The following is a 17580-nucleotide window of genomic DNA, read 5'->3' on the forward strand; positions in this document are numbered from 1 at the left end:
TTTTTATAGTTGAGCCCCCGATAAGATTCAGAACTGTAAAGTGATCTGTTTTCACACTGGTACTGAAGCTAACCAGGTGTCGCTCAATTAAGGTTCCAGGAAGAAGTTTCCTCTAACCACAGATCTATAAATCAGATTACCATACTACCCACATCCTAACCTTAACCACTACGGGGATGACATATCAGACCCTGTATCAGGCAACTTCTACCTACTCAAGGAGGTCAAGAGAGGGCAGCTTGGTGTATTTCTAGGGGCTGGATTAGATCCGTATTGCGGAAGATCCATGTTTTAGCTCGATTGAAATTTAAAGACAACGTTCCTGAGTTCTCGGAGACTGTATTCACGGTAAACGCCATTGTCTCACGTCAGATAGCGTCAGTTCTCGGCGACGCTCGTCCCTCAACCAATATCAGTGCATGCCGAATCGTCTCCGTATCTGAAGAAAGACAATGCGGTAAACGCTGAATATGTCGGCTCAATCGTAAATTACCTTTACATTTTACGCGGATCTACCACAATAGGGAATTTATCCAGCCCTTATTCGGAGGGCAGCTAACAAATGTGATTGGTTACGTTAAAGCAAGAAATATGAATGGGGTTAGAAAACATCCACACTGAGATTTGAACATCAGGGCATCAACAAGATCAGAAGGCGACCTTCTGGTCCTTGTACCTAGTCCATTGCGCCACTAGGGGGAGGCACCAGTCTTTTTACCGCACATATATAAAGCTGTTCAGTCAGTCTGTCAGAATGACAGTAGATTTGGGAATGTGATTAGTTAAATATGTTGGGTTAGAGAACTGAAACCACACTGGGATTCGAACCAGTGCCCTTGTGTGTCGAAACTAATTTTGTACACTCTACAGCAGCTGCCTAAGGCACGGCATCTCAGTGCAAGAGGCGTCACCACAGACCGGGTTTGGCCGTCATTGTAAATAATAATTTGTTCTTAACTGATTTTTAAAATATGTTTTATTTAAATATCATTTTTTAAATATGTTTTATTTAACTAGGCAAGTCAGTTAATAACCTCTTGAAGCTAGAGGGCAGTATTTCTATGTTTGGAAAAATAACGTTCCCAAAGTAAGCTACCTATTTCTCAGGCCCAGATGCTAGAATATGCATATAATTGACAGATTAGGATAGAAAACACTCTAAAGTTTCCAAAACGGTCAAAATATTGTCTGTGAGTATAACAGAACTGATTTTGCAGACGAAAACCTGAGGAAATCCAACCCGGAAGTGCCTCTTATTTTGAAAAATCCCTGTTCCATTGCCTGCCTTTCCTCCATTTAAAGGGATATCAACCATATTCCTTTCCCTATGTCTTGCACAGGGTGTGAACAGTCTTTAGACATAGTTTCAAGCTTTTATTCTGAAAAATGAGTGAGATTTATCAAATCGCGTCAGTGGACTGTCAGATGTCCTTCGATTAGTTCATGCGCGCGAAAGTGGTAGCTCAACATTTTCTTTCTCTCTTGTATTGAATAGTTTACCGTCCGGTTGAAATATGATTGATTATTTATGTTAAAAACAACCTGAGGATTGATTATAAAAAACATTCGACATGTTTCTACGAACTTTACGGATACTATTTGGAATTTTCGTCTGCCCTTCATGACCTGCCTGAGCCTGTGGATTACTGAACATAACGCGCCAACCAAATGGAGGTTTTTGGATATAAAAATAATCTTTATCGAACAAAAGGAACATTTTATTGTGTAACTGGGAGTCTCGTGAGTGCAAACATCCGAAGATCATCAAAGGTAAGCGATTAATTTTATTGCTTTTCTGACTTTTGTGACTAATCTACATTGCTGCTAGCTGTTTGTAATGTTTGTCTAGTGATCGATAAACTCACACAAACGCTTGGATTGCTTTCGCTGTAAAGCATATTTTCAAAATCTGGCGAGACAGGTGGATTAACAACAAGCTAAGCTGTGTTTTGGTGTATTGCACTTGTGATTTCATGAAATCAAATATTTTTATATTTTTTTACATTTGGCCCTCTGCAATTCTGCGGATGTTTACGAAAATGATCCCGCTAAAGGGATCTGTGCGCCAAGAGGTTTTTAAGAACAAATTCTTATTTACAATGACGGCCTAGGAACAGTGGGTTAACTGCCTTGTTCAGGGGCAGAACAACAGATTTATACCTTGTCAGCTCAGGGATTCGAACTAGCAACCTTCCGGTTACTAGTCCAATGCTCTAACCACTAAGCTACCTTAAATAAAGGTAAAATAAAACATGTTTTACCACCTAACAAACCTTTTTTTATTTGCCATTCACCTGTAGCTGCAAACTCTGCCTACATCCAACTAATCACATTTATTCTCCCCTCAGAACAAGATAGAAAAAGGAAAACTCGACTGAGCTTTAAACATCAGAGGGCAAGATGGAGCTACCACCATATTGTTTATACCGCTCCAATCCTTTCAGACCTACACGAGTATATAGTGTAGGGGTTAGGGGTCAGTTTGGAATTGGGCATCTATGGGTCCCTTTTGGAAAATGAGCATGCACAATTATTTACATAAAAAGAACCAACCGTACATCTAGTTTTAGAGATTCCGTATTCATTCACAAAATGAGCTTATTTTGTTGCTGTAATTTTTTTAAAATTACATGTAATAAAACTATCTGCACTGTTACCAAACACCATCTGCTGTCTTCAATTCTGGTGGTAAATAAATTGATTACATAAAAAAATATAATCAGCTCTATTTACAATGAATTTACACAGATTATGCTTACATTAGAAGTTGATCAGACACTTGTACAATGAGAGAACTATGGCCACGGTTAGACCCCTAATCAGACAGGTCTACTGTGGCCTCATCAGTGCAGGTTGGAGTTGAGTATCAGAGGTAGTTCACTAGGGCCGGGATTCAATCCGATCGCAGATTTGGACAATGCACCACTAGGTTTTGGCCTTTCTAGGGAGTTTTTCCTAGCCACCGTGCTTCTACACCTGCATTGCTTGCTGTTTGGGGTTTTAGGCTGGGTTTCTGCACAGCACTTTGAGATATCAGCTGATGTAAGAAGGGCTATATAAATACATTTGATTTGATTAAAGGTATTTTCCGATTGAGCAGACATATGCAGGGTATACTGTGAATGAGATCTCTGTGAACTCGTAAATATTGACTTTCAACCGTGCACTGCCGACAAAGCGCGATCAGGAGAGAGAGACTCAACTGGATTGGACTGTAAAACACTAGGGCAAAACATTGAGAATTGGAACAGGAAATTTGACGTGTAACTGACCAATGAATACTGACAGTAACCATAGAATTACAGACGATACTGACCAGAGACAGAGTCGAAGTTGAGGATGTTGTTCATGAGAGCGGTAGAGAGGATGATCTCATCATAGACAGAAACACTGTCTTCCACCAGCCCTGTGTTACCACCCTGAGGACTCGCTGCCAGGATACACAACACTATAACACAGGTACACTGTCTGCTACCAGTCATGTAACACTGCAACAGTAGAGGAAACCTGGCTTCATACACTAGAAGACTGGAGAATAATACCCAAGGATCTGAGAAACTTCCTCTGTAGTCTGGGGCTTCAGCAGAACCTCACTGAAACCTGCACAGACAGAGAGAGGAGATCAACACATCGACTCAAAACAACAATAACAAGTACATAAACAGTTCCTAACAACCCTACAGAGGAGACAAAGATAGCAAGCTCTTTCCTCCACAATCTCCCTCTGACCGATCTTTCTACATTTTAGTTATTTAGCAGACACTCTTATCCACAGCGACTTACAGTAATGAGTGCATACATTTTCATATTTGTTTGTACTATTTGTTTCTCTCACTCACTCCCTCCCTTTGTTTCTCACCTCTCACGGACTTGAGCCAGTCCACATTAACTGGCATCCAGTATATCTGGGTCAGTGATGGTCCTGCCTGGTATTATCTTGCTGAAGAAGGCCAGGTCCTCTGGAGTTACCCTGGAGAAAGGCCTCCTCTCTGGGGCAGCTGTGGGGGACGGGGTGGGTCTCTCTCCCCCGGCATGGAGCTCCTGACAGCAGACGCCACAAGACCCGGGCCTGGGTGTTTGGAACAGGCCGCTGCTGAAGCCTGGGGGTAAAGTTCTGACCACGGCTGGAGGTCAGGCAGTGCTGAGGGGACTCAGCCACCTGAGAGCAGTCCTCAGACGCAACCTTCTGTGGGGGAGACCAGCCATGGCTGGGGAGCGAGCGGATGCCTAGAGTGGATGGAGAGGGATACTTAGTTAAATTGCAAAGTGTATTATTTGGATATTTTACATGCACTGACTTTAAGTTTGACAAAGTATTGTAGCGACCCGCACAGACAGCTGTGTGTTATGTGTTAGGCTAGTAGATGGTTGTGTTGTACCTACCAGTACCCAGTGTTCGCGGGGTCCGCCATGTCAATCAACCTGCTATCTGCCAATCACGGGAATGCCTGGAATGTTCTGATGCCGGGCATCCTGGTGGTTGGCGGAGTGGCGTGGAGGGGGGTTGTCCAGGGGGAGGGAGCATTGGAAGTTAAGACCAGGTTTAGCCTTTGTTCTCTCTCTTTACGTCTGGGCTTCACAAGAGAAGGTCACGATTGGCTTGTGGGTTATCTTTCATTTATTTGGCGTGGGCTACGGCCAAACAGTAGCCTGTGTAAAGTTAGTTTAATAAACCGTCCATTCGTAAACTCAATCCTCTGTCTGGACAGTTGTTCTTTTATGATCTAGTCAGGTCATTACAGTATTCCTGCAGAACTAAAACCAATCATATAACTACACAATCTAATTGTGTAAATCTAACCACAATCTAATGGTTTAAACACAAACACACAATACAGTAAGCTAGTGCCATGCAACAATGCCATGCTTCCCCTTGTTAACCTACTTTCATTAACATACTGAACCTGTCACTGTAGATCGCGTTTGTGCTTTTCTTAGCTTCTAAGAATGTGCACCATTGTCATTAGATGGACAACGTTTTCCTTGAATACAACAGCACTGCAACTTTAGATCAGACTTGTTATGACATGGGCTATTATTAGCTACTAACGTTACACGTCAACCACTGAAAAATACAAGATGTGGCTATAGCTAGCTAACATTACTTTGGATAACGTCTGCTACCAATCAATTTGGGAACGTTGTTGGATGCAAGTGTCTCTATTCGTGTCGTATGTCGCAAATATAGCTAACTGTCACAAAGTGCAAGGGCAGATGAAGCTACAACGTCAAGATTGTTGGTCAATCAATTGTTTACATCAGGACAGATAGTTAGGAACCTTGTATGTAAGAACTAGTGGGAGGTCAGGACCGTTTGGCTGAAAACACAGTTCTGGGGAGGTGCAACACAAAAATGTTATTTCCGGTTTTGAACCTTCACAATAAAACATTATATCTGATAAAAACTCTCCTAAAACTTTAGAATAATATTTTGATTTATTATATAACATTTCAATGGCCACTGGTCTATGCATGATATCTGGGTATAACAAAAGAAATCATAACAAAGGCAAGCTTTTATTCTCTTTTATCAGCAATTCATTTTCTGAATTTGATAATAAATTAATCTCCCTAGGCAGACAAGATTGGGTTGCCTACTTCCCACAATGTTAACAATGTTCCATTTCCCTAGGTCTGGGATTTCCCCAGACGAATACATCATTTTAAGAAAGTATGATCAACTGTAGAAATAGGAACTCATACAGTGCCCTCCTGAATTATCGGCACCTTATGTATATATGTCTTTAATATGAACAAAAAAGGTTGTGAAAAAATGTAATTGTTGTTTATCAGCTTGATCTTACACTCAAAATATCATATGAATCTAACCTTTAACTGAGTTAAAATTCTTCAAAGAAAAAAATAATCGTCATCAAGAAATAATTATTTTATTCACAATAATTGTCACTCCTGCATTTAGTACTTTGTGCACCCTCCCTTTACCAAGATAACAGCTCTGAGTCATCTCCTATAATGTTTGATGAGGTGGGAGAACACATAGGAAGGGAAGGGATTTGAGACCATTCCTCTATACAAACACTCTCCATATCCTTCAGAGTCCTTGGTCCTTGCTTGTGGACTCTCCTCTTGTGGACTCACCCCACAGTTTTTCAATGGGGTTTATGTCCGGGGACTGGGGTGGCCATTGCAAAAGATTGATTCTATGGTCAGTGAACCATTTTTGTGTGGATTTTGAGCTATTCTTTGGATCGTTGTCCAGCTGGAAGATTCAACAACGACCCAGTTGTTTTGACCTAAAATCTCCTGGTACTTGATGGGGTCCATGATGCCATATAACCTAACAAGGATCCCATGGCATTTGGAAGTAAAAGACTGTGGATTAGGTTATTTTCTGCATGGCCATGGCACTTTTTACGCCAAACCCACCTTTGGTGTTTGTTGCCAAAAATCTATATTTTAGTGTCATCAGATCATAGAACCTGATTCCAATCATAGTTCTAATGATATTTAGCAAACTCCAGCTGCTTACGTTTGCGGTTTGGTGACAGCAGAGGCTTTCTTCTGGCAACCCTTCCAAATAACTTGTCTAATTGTAGTTAAGGAGACTTGATGACACCAAGATGTAACCAAATTCTGCAATTCTCCAACTGTGATCCTTGGAGATTTTTGTTGCCACTTGAACCATCCTTCTCACTGTGCGTGGGGGCAAAATACACTTGCGTCCTCTTCCAGGAAGGTTCATCACAGCTCCAGTTGTTTTACATTTCTTAATTATTGCCCTAATAGTGGAGATGGGTATTTTCAGGACTGTAGCTATCTTTTTATAGCCATTGCCTGTTTTTTTTTTAAAGTTGAACAATCTTTTGTCTCATTTCATTTGTTTGTTCTTTGACCTTTTCTATGTTGATGGATGACTAAGGGAGTTTAGCTTGTGTGTCACCTCATTTATACCCCAGTGAAACAGGAAGTCTTGGATGACCACCTATTTTAAATAGTAAAATCTTAATCAGAATATACATCAATTATATTTTGTTCATAAGAATTTCTAGGAGAGCCAATAATTTTGACACGCCTGTTTTTGAATAAAATATATTTTTCTTTCAACAATTTTAACTCATATGTTAGACTCATATGATATTTTGAGTGTAAGATCAAGCTGATAGACAACAATGACATGTTTTCATCTTATTTACCTAGGGTGCCAATAATTCAGGAGGGCATTGTACACTTCCAGTCATTACTTAGCAAATGTGATGGAGTAAGTCTTCATTGTTACCCTTATCTCTCTCCCTTTGACTACACTCATGTCAGTCATACATCATACCACAAAATAGTAAGCTTCAATGGAAAAAAATATGATTAGACAAATAATACTATTTATATGAATGATACAGTATGTTACTAAACTGAAATTAAAATGAAATGTTTTTGTAATGATTACATTTTTATGAAATGTAAAAAAAATATATATAACAAATAAAAACAAAACAAAAGCAAGGTAAAAAAGAAAAGGACACATACACAGATCCAAATTCCTATGACCTTTACGAGTTGTCTATGACCATATCCAGGTCATCATATATGGCGGTTGGTCTTTCAGTACATTTTATGAAAATGAATATATATATCTTCAGCATTTCCTAGAAAGTTGGCCATTCAAGTGCATTATGTAATTCCATGGAGGACATCTCATAACCACATTGGAGAACCATTCTTGCTGCCTTTTATTGTGCTCTCTGTAGTCTCTTGAGGTCATCAACACATGCATTACCCCAGACGACAGAAGTTCATTTGACCATGGATGACAGCTTATGAGATTTGTTTTAGAATTTTCTCTATCTATCCCAACGGTATAAGCACTGGTAATATAAGTATAAGTATAAGCACTGAATGCTCTAGCATTCCCTCTGATAGGCTATGTTTGCCATATTACACCTATATCTCCCTGTACATCTATCCAATACTTTCAAGATGTAGGAGTGCTTAGTGTTTATACTGTATTATGCAGTATGACTTAACAAAAATCACACAGAGTGAAAAAAAAATATTCTCTTTTTATTCTTTGTTTTTTCAGTGCATGCAAAAATACAGTATCCCTCCCTGCTCTCTCTCTATTACCCAGTCTACTCATCCATTTTCAAGCTTTCATCCCTTCCCTGCTCTTCTATCACCCTCTCAGTTCCTTTTTCTTCTTCTCCAGTCTCTTCCCCTCCTCTTTCCTCATCTTTTCTCTCTTCTTCTCCTCCTTTTCTTGAATCTTTCGCTCCATCTCCAGGAACTCAGCTTGAGCTTTCTCTCTCTTTTTCAGCTCCTCAGAACACTTCTTCTCTTTCTTAATCCTGTCTTTCATCATGTCATTATGTATCTTCATCAGCCCCTCTAACCTCTTTTTCTCTGCCTTTTCCTTCTCTTTTCTTTCCTTCTCTCTCTTTTTCTGTTCTAACTTCTCCCTCTTCTTCTCAGCCTTCATGACTTTCTTCTGCTCTTTCTCTCTCTCCTTCACGTCTTTCTCCTCCCTCTTTTTTTGCTCCTCCTGCTTGTGTTTCATCTCCTTTCTCTCTTTCTTGTCATCTTTCAACTTCTTATTCAGTTTCTTATTTTTCTCTTTTTCCTCCATCTTCAAACACGGGATTTTCTGCATGTGGTTCATGACCAGAAAGCCCACTCTTCCCAGGATGGTCTCTGCTCTCTCTGATGAAACCTTCCCATTGGAGCACTTGGAATGGGCACAGTCCACCTCACTCTTCAATCCCTCCCTCGGACTCACATCCTTGACGCTCCTCTCTTCACTCTCAATTTCAAGTCTTATCCAACAATCCTAACAGGAAGACATTGACTCTAGATGTAGTATTGTTTCAGTGTTGCACATTCAATACACATTTGAGTAATCAACATACAATGATGGCCTCATGGGACACCCCATTAGATTTTACAATACCCATAGATGTACTTCCTGAGTCCATACTAAAAGTAATACAAATGTTAACCCTAGTAAGGGGTGATGTTTTATACTATGAGCAAAGAGCAGCAGGGTTGGGGTCAAATCCAGTCAATTCAGGTCAATTCAGGAAGTACTCTAAAATTCAAATTCTCTACAACACTTTGAATTGAAATGGAACTGACCCCCAACCTGTAAAGCAGTAGTGTAAAACAGGACACCTACCATTGCCTCTTCCAGGGTCCAGGGCCTGGGTTCATCATCATCCTCTGACCTGCATATGGAGGCTCCCACTCTAACAGGCGTCTTAGTGACCACGCAGATCAGAGGGGTGGGCAGCTCATCATTGCGGGTTGCCAGAGTTAAGTCAGCATCTGAGACCAGCTGGTGAGCGTGAGGGCAGATATCCACCTCCTCAGTAGTGCCCTTCACTTTCTGATCTGGCTGCTTGTGGTCCTTGTCATGGATGCATGCCAGGCTTGGAGGAAGTGCAAGGACAGGGCTTTTATCACCGGTCAGTTCCTCTCTCTTGACAGTGGATGTAACTGCAATTGCCTCTGTGTCAACTGAGCACTCTGTGGTGTTCTCAACGGTCTCCTCTGGCAGTTTGTGGTCAATGTTGTGGGTGCAGGGCAGCCTTAGAAGCAGGGCTGCGGGTGCAGGAGGACTTTTATCAGCCAAAAACTCCTCTTCGAGGACAGTGGACATGGAAGCGGCTGCTTCACTGACAACTGGACACTTGCTGGTACCCTCTACTGCATCCTCTGGCCGTTTGTAGTCATTGTCAAAGACAAGTGGCAGACATGAAGGCAGCACTGAGGGAAGACCTGTAGCTGCTGATGGATCCTCTCTATTAGCAACTGATGCCTCTGCGGCGACTGAGCACTCAGTGGCGCCCTCTTTTGTCTCCTCTGGCTGCTTATGGCCATTGTCCAAAATGTGTGACAAGCTTGGAGGCAGCCTTGGATCGGGGCTTTTATCCAAGTCCTCTCCCTGGACAATGGATGTGCCTACAGTCATCTCTGTGGTAACGGAGGACTCGGTGGCGTCCTCTTTTTCCTCCTTGGTCAGTTTGTGTTCAGAGTCACGGATACATGGCGAGCTTAGAGGCAGTGCTGCAGGGTCAGGAGGGCTTTGATCAGCTGCCATGTCCTCTTTGAGTTGAGTGGACACATCATTGGTTGTTTCACTGGCAACTGGACACTTGTTGGTTCCCTCTACTGCCGCCCCTGGCAGTTTGTAGTCAATGTCAAAGACTGGTGGCAGGCATGGAGGCAGCACTGAAGGAAGAATTCTAGCTGCCCATCGGTTCTTGACAGTGGCTGTACCTGCAGTGGCCACTTTGGCAACTCGGCACTCCGTGGCTGAAACAGCAGGCTGGGAGGTTTCCGGGACATTGAATGAATTACCAATGAACCGCTGAGCCAGTGGTGGGAGTGAGAAAGGATAGAATCTGTCCTCTTCCTTGATATTAGATATTGCCACTGTAGCAACTGAGACCTCAGTGGTTCCCTCTACTGTCTGCTGTGGTGGAATGGAGTCATTGTTAAAGAAGTGTGGCAGGTATCGATGCAGCATTGAGGAAAGATGTGTATCTGTCGATAAGTCCTCTCTTTTACCAGCAGATACATCTGCAGTGGTCTCTGTGGCAACTGGGCACTCAACAGGGACAAAGTATGAAAATACAATGAACCGCTTGTCATCCTGAGCGCGTATGGCCAATGGAGAGGGGGGATGCAACATGGTTGGTATAGGCCTCCGATTGGTGAAAGCCAGTGGTGGGAGGGAGTCAATACAGTGAGCCATGAACTCAGTGAGTGGACGGTTGGTCACATCTCTCACATTCTGCAGGAGAAAAGAAACAGACATGATGAAAGTGATCACATTCAGTACATACATACTTTATGAGTGAACACTATATACTAATACATCACATATACAGTGCCTTCGGAAAATATTCAGACCCCTTCACTTTTTCCACATTTTGTTACCTCACAGCCTTATTCTAAAATTGATTAAATAATTATTTGCGCTCATCAATCTACACACAATACCCCATATTGACAAAGCAAAATCTGAATCGTTCCACATTCATTACAACAACAACAAAAATGGCGAATTACTTTCGTATTGAGTACTTTGTTGAAGAACCTTTGGCAGCAATTACACCATAAAATCTTCTTGGGTTTTACTCTACAAGCTTGGCATACTTGTGTTTGGGGACTTTCTTCCATTCTTCTCTGCAGATCCTCTCAAGCTGTGTTAGGTTGGATGGGGAGCGTTGCTGCACAGCTATTTTCAGGTCTCTCCAAGTCCGGGCTCTGGCTGGGCCACTCAAGGACATTAGAAGACGTGTCCCAAAGTCACTCCTGCGTTGTCTTGGCTTTGTTCTTAGGGTCGTTGTTCTGTTGGAAGGTGACCCTTCGCCCCCAGTCTGAGGTCCTGAGCGCTCTGGAGCAGGTTTTGATCAAGGTTCTCTCTGTACTTTGCTCAGTTCATCTTTACCTCGATCTTGACTAGTCTCCTAGTCCATGCCGCTGAAAAACATCCCCACAGCATGATGCTGCCACCACCGTGCTTCACCGTGCCGTAGGTGCCAGATTTCCTCCAGACGTGACGCTTGGCAATCAGGCCAAAGATTTCAATCTTGGTTTCATCAGACCAGAGCATCTTGTTTCTCATGGTCTGAGAGTCTTTAGGTGCCTGTTGGCAAACTCCAAGCGGGCTGTCATGTGCCTTTAAACAGCCTGATCGGTGATGTGCTGCAGAGATGGTTGTCCTTCTGGAAGGATCTCCTATCTCCACAGAGGAACTCTTGAGCTCTGTCAGAGTCACCATCGGGTTCTTGGCCACCTCCCTGACCAAGGCCCTTCTCCTCCAAATGCTCAGCTTGGCCGGGCGGCCGGCTCGAGGAAGAGTCTTGGTGGTTCCAAACGTCTTCCATTTTAGAATGATGGAGGCCACTGTGTTCTTGGGGACCTTCAATGCTGCAGAGATTTCTTGATACCCTTCCCTAGATCTCATCCTCGACACAATCCTCTGAACTCTACGGACAATTCCTTCGACCTCATGGTTTGGTGTTTGCTCTGACATGCACTGTCAACTGTGGGACCTTATATAGACAGGTGTGTGCCTTTCCAAATCATGTCCTATCAATTTCATTTACCACATGTCGTAGAAACATCTCAAGGACGATCAATGGAAACAGGATGCACCTGACCTCAATTTCGAGACTCATAGCAAAGGGTCTGAATTCTTATGTTAATAAGGTATTTCTGTTTTTAAGTTTAATACATTTGCAAAAAAAATGTAAAACAGTTTTTTCGCTGTGTCATTATGGGGTATTGTGTGTATTATTTAATCCATTTTAGAATGAGGCTGTAACGTAACCAAAGGTGGAAAAAGAAAAGGTGTCTGAATACTTTCCCGAAGACGCTGTATATATCTAGTGTCCTCTCAGATGCTCTGCACCAGTCTGTACCAACCCTGGGTCTTCTAGGCAACGAGTCAACTAAGTGTAAAAATACATGCCCCACACCCAGCATAACATTTTACATTTTAGACATTTAGCAGAAGCATTTATCCAGAACGACTTACAGTTAGTGCATTCAATTTAAGGTAGCTAGGTGGGACAACTACATAATCCTGATATGAAGGTCTACGAGAGATCGCTTGGTCTTGTTATTGAATTTTTTTTCAAGACAAGGCAACTATAAGAACTGAGGACTATGTACATAACAATACTCAGAGACATACACGATACAACACAAGAAAAGTTATCAGACAAAATACTGTTAGTTTACGTTCAATGGCATATGGGACATTTTGCCCGTATATTGACATATATTTGCTTTAATCAATATTGTTTAACAGAACTCTAGTCGACTTTGTCAAAGTTGGTCTTGTTACCTCCTCAATCAGGCTTGGCATTTTCCTCGTCTCAAACCAAATCCTCTTCATCTCCTTGTCCTGCTCCCTCTGGATCTGCCACATCAGAGCCAACCTGGCTCCCAGCTCCATCATGTAGTCTGTCTGGATCTCCCTTTCCTTCAACTGACACTCAGCCCTCTGTGTCAGCGTTGAACCCTCCATGTCTTCCTCCTAGCTAACAATAACTCTGGAAATTACATAACGTTGTAGTAAGTGGCGTGTTGCTAACCAAATAGTAATGCATCTCTTTACGATGTGCACACGTTTCTTCCCGTTTACTTACAATTAAGCAAGTGACAATCCCAATCCAGAGATGATTACGCAGTAGGCCTATCTGAAATACTAGTAAAAAGTTGGCCGCTGGAAAAGCGACCAAGTTCAAATGAATCGATTTTGGCTGTTCCTATCATTATGTGCACAATATCCTTCATGACATCATCATTGTGATGCAAGGCGTTGCTATTGGAGATGACAAAGTACAAAAGACTTTAAAAAGAAAACTTCAGGCTCTCTCTGTACCTTACTATTGAGCCATATTCAACCCCCCATGTAACGCCACTCCATATTGAGCCTTGTTCAACCCCCCATGTAACACCACTCCATATTGGTCCTTATTCAACCCCCCATGTAACACCACTCCATATTGGGCCTGGTTCTCACAAACCACACTAATCACTTATATAATATCATTCAAAAAAGATTTTGGGGAAGAAAGTGACTCTATATCCATCATGGACCTAACTTGTTGTACAGTTTCAACTATTGTAAACACTCCAGTCTTCTCTTTGAGGGCCTCTGAGTGCAACTCAATTTAAAGACGTACATATTTGGTACATATTTATAGAGATAATTGATTGCAATATATGTTGGGGATTAACACAGAGATGGGGTTTTCTTTCATCAATAGAATGTATTTGCCATTAGGCTGGCTCACTACAACAACTGTAACATGCCATCTCAAGTGTCAGGATGAACCATTTTCTCACAAAAAATGGATTCAAGCAAACTGTATCTCATCAACAGTTTCTCTTGTCACCATGATTCCATGTTAGGCCTACTTAAAAGGTCATGTTAGCACACAAGTCATTTGAAAAGTAGTTATTCTACAGAAACATAGTTAAACAGTAAGTTATATTACAACCTACCTCTCAAGTAAGCAGCGTGTTCTCTCACTAATGAAATAGGACATGAATAATCTGTCAGTGGTTAATTGAATCAGTCTCTTTGCACTGTTCTGTTTGTCTGTGCAACAGCTAACCTCCTAGAATCAGAATCTTGTGATGTCACAATGAAGGCCCCATTGCCATGATTACCCACAGAAGCTCTCATGTCTAATCCTTTTTTTACCTATTGAACACAGTCATACATAATATTTATATTGAATGCATGTAACCACATTTTTTATTAAAATAAAATGCTCTATCTCATATCTGTGTCACTGAATTGGATTCATTACCACCAACCCCGGACTGTCTTGTCTCCTTACGCACACCTGCTTCCCATTCACCCTGATTAGTATGTGTATATATGTCACGTTCCTGACCTGTTTTCTGTTGTGTGGTATGTGTTTAATTGGTCAGGGCGTGAGTTTTGGGTGGGTAGTCTATGTTATGTGTTTTCTATGTTGGGTTAATGGGTTGCAGGGTATGGCTCTCAATTAGAGGCAGGTGTTTGGCGTTTCCTCTAATTGAGAGTCATATTAAGGTAGGTTGTTTCACATTGTTTGTTGTGGGTGGTTGTCTTCCGTGTCTGTGTATGTTGCGCCACACAGGACTGTTTCGGTATGTTTGTTCGTTCGGTTTTTGTGTAGTCTGTTTTTCCCTGTTCGTGCGTTCTTCGTGTTACATGTAAGTGCTTACGTTCAGGTCAGTCTACGTTGTTTTGTTATTTTGTAAATCCTTCCAAGTGTTTGTTTTCGTGTTTCGTCGTTTGCTTTATTAAATCATTATGTTTTCACAACCTGCTGCATTTTGGTCGAATCACTACTCCTCCTTTTCGGATGAAGAGGAGGAGGAATTCCGTTACAATATATGTGCCCTCTGTTCCCCATTGTCCTTGTCGATTATTGTCCCCATGTCCGTTGGTCTTGTGAGTACCTGTGCGCTGTTGTATCGGCTTTGGTGCTACGAGGTTTACACCTCGCTCTTCTGTTTGGGTTGCATCCCTGTGTTATATAAATATTTATATATGTGTTTGTTTTGGGCTTCAACGTCGTCAGTTACATTTTTTGATTTAATTTAATTTGACCTGTATTTAAGCAGGTAGGCTAGCTGTGAACAAGTTCTCATTTGCAACTGCGACCTGGCCAAGATAAAGCAAATCAGTTCGACACATACAACAGCACAGAGTTACACATGGAATAAACAAACATACAATCAATAATACAGCGGAAACATCTATATTACAGCATGTGCAAATGAGGTAGGACAAGAGAGGTAAGGCAATAAATGGGCCATGGTGGCGATGTAATCACAATATAGCAATTAAAAACTGGAATGGTAGAATGTGCAGAAGATGAATGTGCAAGTAGAGATACTGGAGTGCAAAGGAGCAAGATAAATAAATATATACAGTATGGGGATGAGGTAGGTTGGATGGGCTATTTACAGATGAGCTATGTACAGGTGCAGTGATCTTTGGTGACGAGTATGAAGCGAGGGCCAGCCAACGAGAGCGTAGAGGTCGCAGTGGTGGGTAGTATATAGGGCTTTGGTGACAAAATGGATGGCACTGTGACAGACTGCATCCAATTTGTTGAGTAGAGTGTTGGAGGCTATTTCATAAATGACATCGCCTAAGCCGAGGATTGGTAGGATGGTCAGTTTTACGAGGGTATGTTTGGCAGCATGAGTGAAGGATGCTTTGTTGCGAAATAGGAAGCCAATTCTAGATTTAAATTTGGATTGGAGATGTTAATGTGAGTCTGGAAGGAGAGTTTACAGTCTAACCAGACACCTAGGTATTTGTAGTTGTCCACATATTCTAAATCAGAACCGTCCAGAGTAGTGATGCTGGACGGGCGGGCAGGTACGGGCAGCGATTGATTGAAGAAAAGGTGTCTGAATTTAGTTTTACTTGCATTTAAGAGCAGTTGGAGGCCACGGAAGGAGAGTTGTGTGCCATTGAAGCTCGTCTGGAGGTTAGTTAACACAGTGTCCAAAGAAGGGCAAGAGATATACAGAATGGTGTCGTCTGCGTAGAGGTGGATCAGCGAATCACCTGCAGCAAGAGCTACATCATTGATGTATACAGAGAAGAGAGTCGGCCCGAGAATTGAACCCTTTGGCACCCCCATAGAGACTGCCAGAGGTCCGGACAACAAGCACTCCGATTTGACACACTGAATTCCATCAGAGAAGTAGTTGGTGAACCAGGCGAGGCAATCATTTGAGAAACCAAGGCTGTTGAGTCTGCCAATAAGAATGTTGTGATTTTACAGTCGAAAGCCTTGGCCAGGTCGATGAAAACGGCTGCACAGTAATGTCTCTTATCGATGGCGGTCATGATATCGTTTAGGACCTTGAGCGTGGCTGAGGTGCACCCATGACCAGCTCTGAAAACAGATTGCATAGCGGAGAAGGTACGGTGGGATTCGAAATGGTCGGTTATCTGTTTGTTAACTTCTATTTTCGACGACTTTAGAAAGGCAGGGTTAACTAGATAAAGGTCTGTATCAGTTTGGTTCTAGAGTGTCTCCCCCTTTGAAGTGGGGGATGACCACGGCAGCTTTCCAATCTATGGGAGTCTCAGACAATACGGAAGAGAGGTTGAACAGGCAAGTAATGGGGGTTGCAACAATTTCGGCAGATAGTTTTAGAAAGAGAGGGTCCAGATTGTCTAGCCCGGCTGATTTGTAGGGGTCCAGATTTTGCAGCTCTTTCAGAATATCACCTATCTGGATTTGGGTGAAGGAGAAGTGGGGGAGGTTTGGGCGAGTTGCTGTGGGGGGTGGAGGGCTGTTGATCGGGGTAGGGGTAGCCAGGTGGAAAGCATGGCCAGCTGTAGAAAAATGCTTATTGAAATTCTCAATTGTAGTGGATTTATCGGTGGTGGCAGTGTTTTCTATTGTCACGCCCTGACCTTAGTTATCTATGTTTTCTTTATTATTTTGGTTAGGTCAGGGTGTGACTAGGGTGTGTATGCTAGTTTTGTCCTGTCTAGGGTTTTTGTATATCGAGGGTTTTTTGTAGGTCTAGGTATATATATGTCTATGGTGGCCTGATATGGTTCCCAATCAGAGGCAGCTGTTTTTCGTTGTCTCTGATTTGGGACCATATTTAGGTAGCCATTTCCCCTTGGGTATTTGTGGGTTCTTGTCAACGTCTAGTTGCCTGTCAGCACTCATTTGTATAGCTTCAAGGTTTGTTTTGTTCAGTGTTCATTCTTAGATTAAAGAAGAATGTACGCATATCACGCTGCGCCTTGGTCTCCTCCTTTTGACGGCCGTGTCACCTATCCTTTTTTAGTTTGTGCTACAGGATGCAAATTTCTGCTTGAAAAAGCTAGCCTTAGCTTTCCTAACTGCCTGTGTATATTGGTTCCTAACTTCCCTGAAAAGTTGCATATCATGGGGGCTGTTCGATGCTAATGCAGAACGCCACAGGATGTTTTTGTGCTGGTCAAGGGAAGTCAGGTCTGGAGATAACCAAGGGCAATGTCTGTTCTTAGTTCTACATTTTTTGAATGGGGCATGCTTATTTAAGATGGTGAGGAAAGCACTTTTAAAGAGCAACCAGGCATCCTCTACTGAC

The 17580-nt window shown here is 42.2% G+C and overlaps 1 long non-coding RNA gene across 1 annotated transcript; it reads right to left on the reverse strand.

The window, feature by feature from the left end:
• Nucleotides 1-2255: 2255 nt before the first annotated feature.
• On the reverse strand, nt 2256-5297 carry LOC129859726 (uncharacterized). The gene is made up of 3 exons (XR_008760202.1): nt 4384-5297; nt 3860-4227; nt 2256-3600 (listed from the first exon to the last, which is right to left on the reverse strand). It is a non-coding gene; the product is annotated as an uncharacterized LOC129859726 (long non-coding RNA).
• Between the last annotated feature and the right edge of the window lie 12283 nt (nt 5298-17580).

The sequence above is a fragment of the Salvelinus fontinalis genome, chromosome 7, assembly GCF_029448725.1.
Source record: "Salvelinus fontinalis isolate EN_2023a chromosome 7, ASM2944872v1, whole genome shotgun sequence".
Lineage (NCBI taxonomy): Eukaryota > Metazoa > Chordata > Actinopteri > Salmoniformes > Salmonidae > Salvelinus > Salvelinus fontinalis.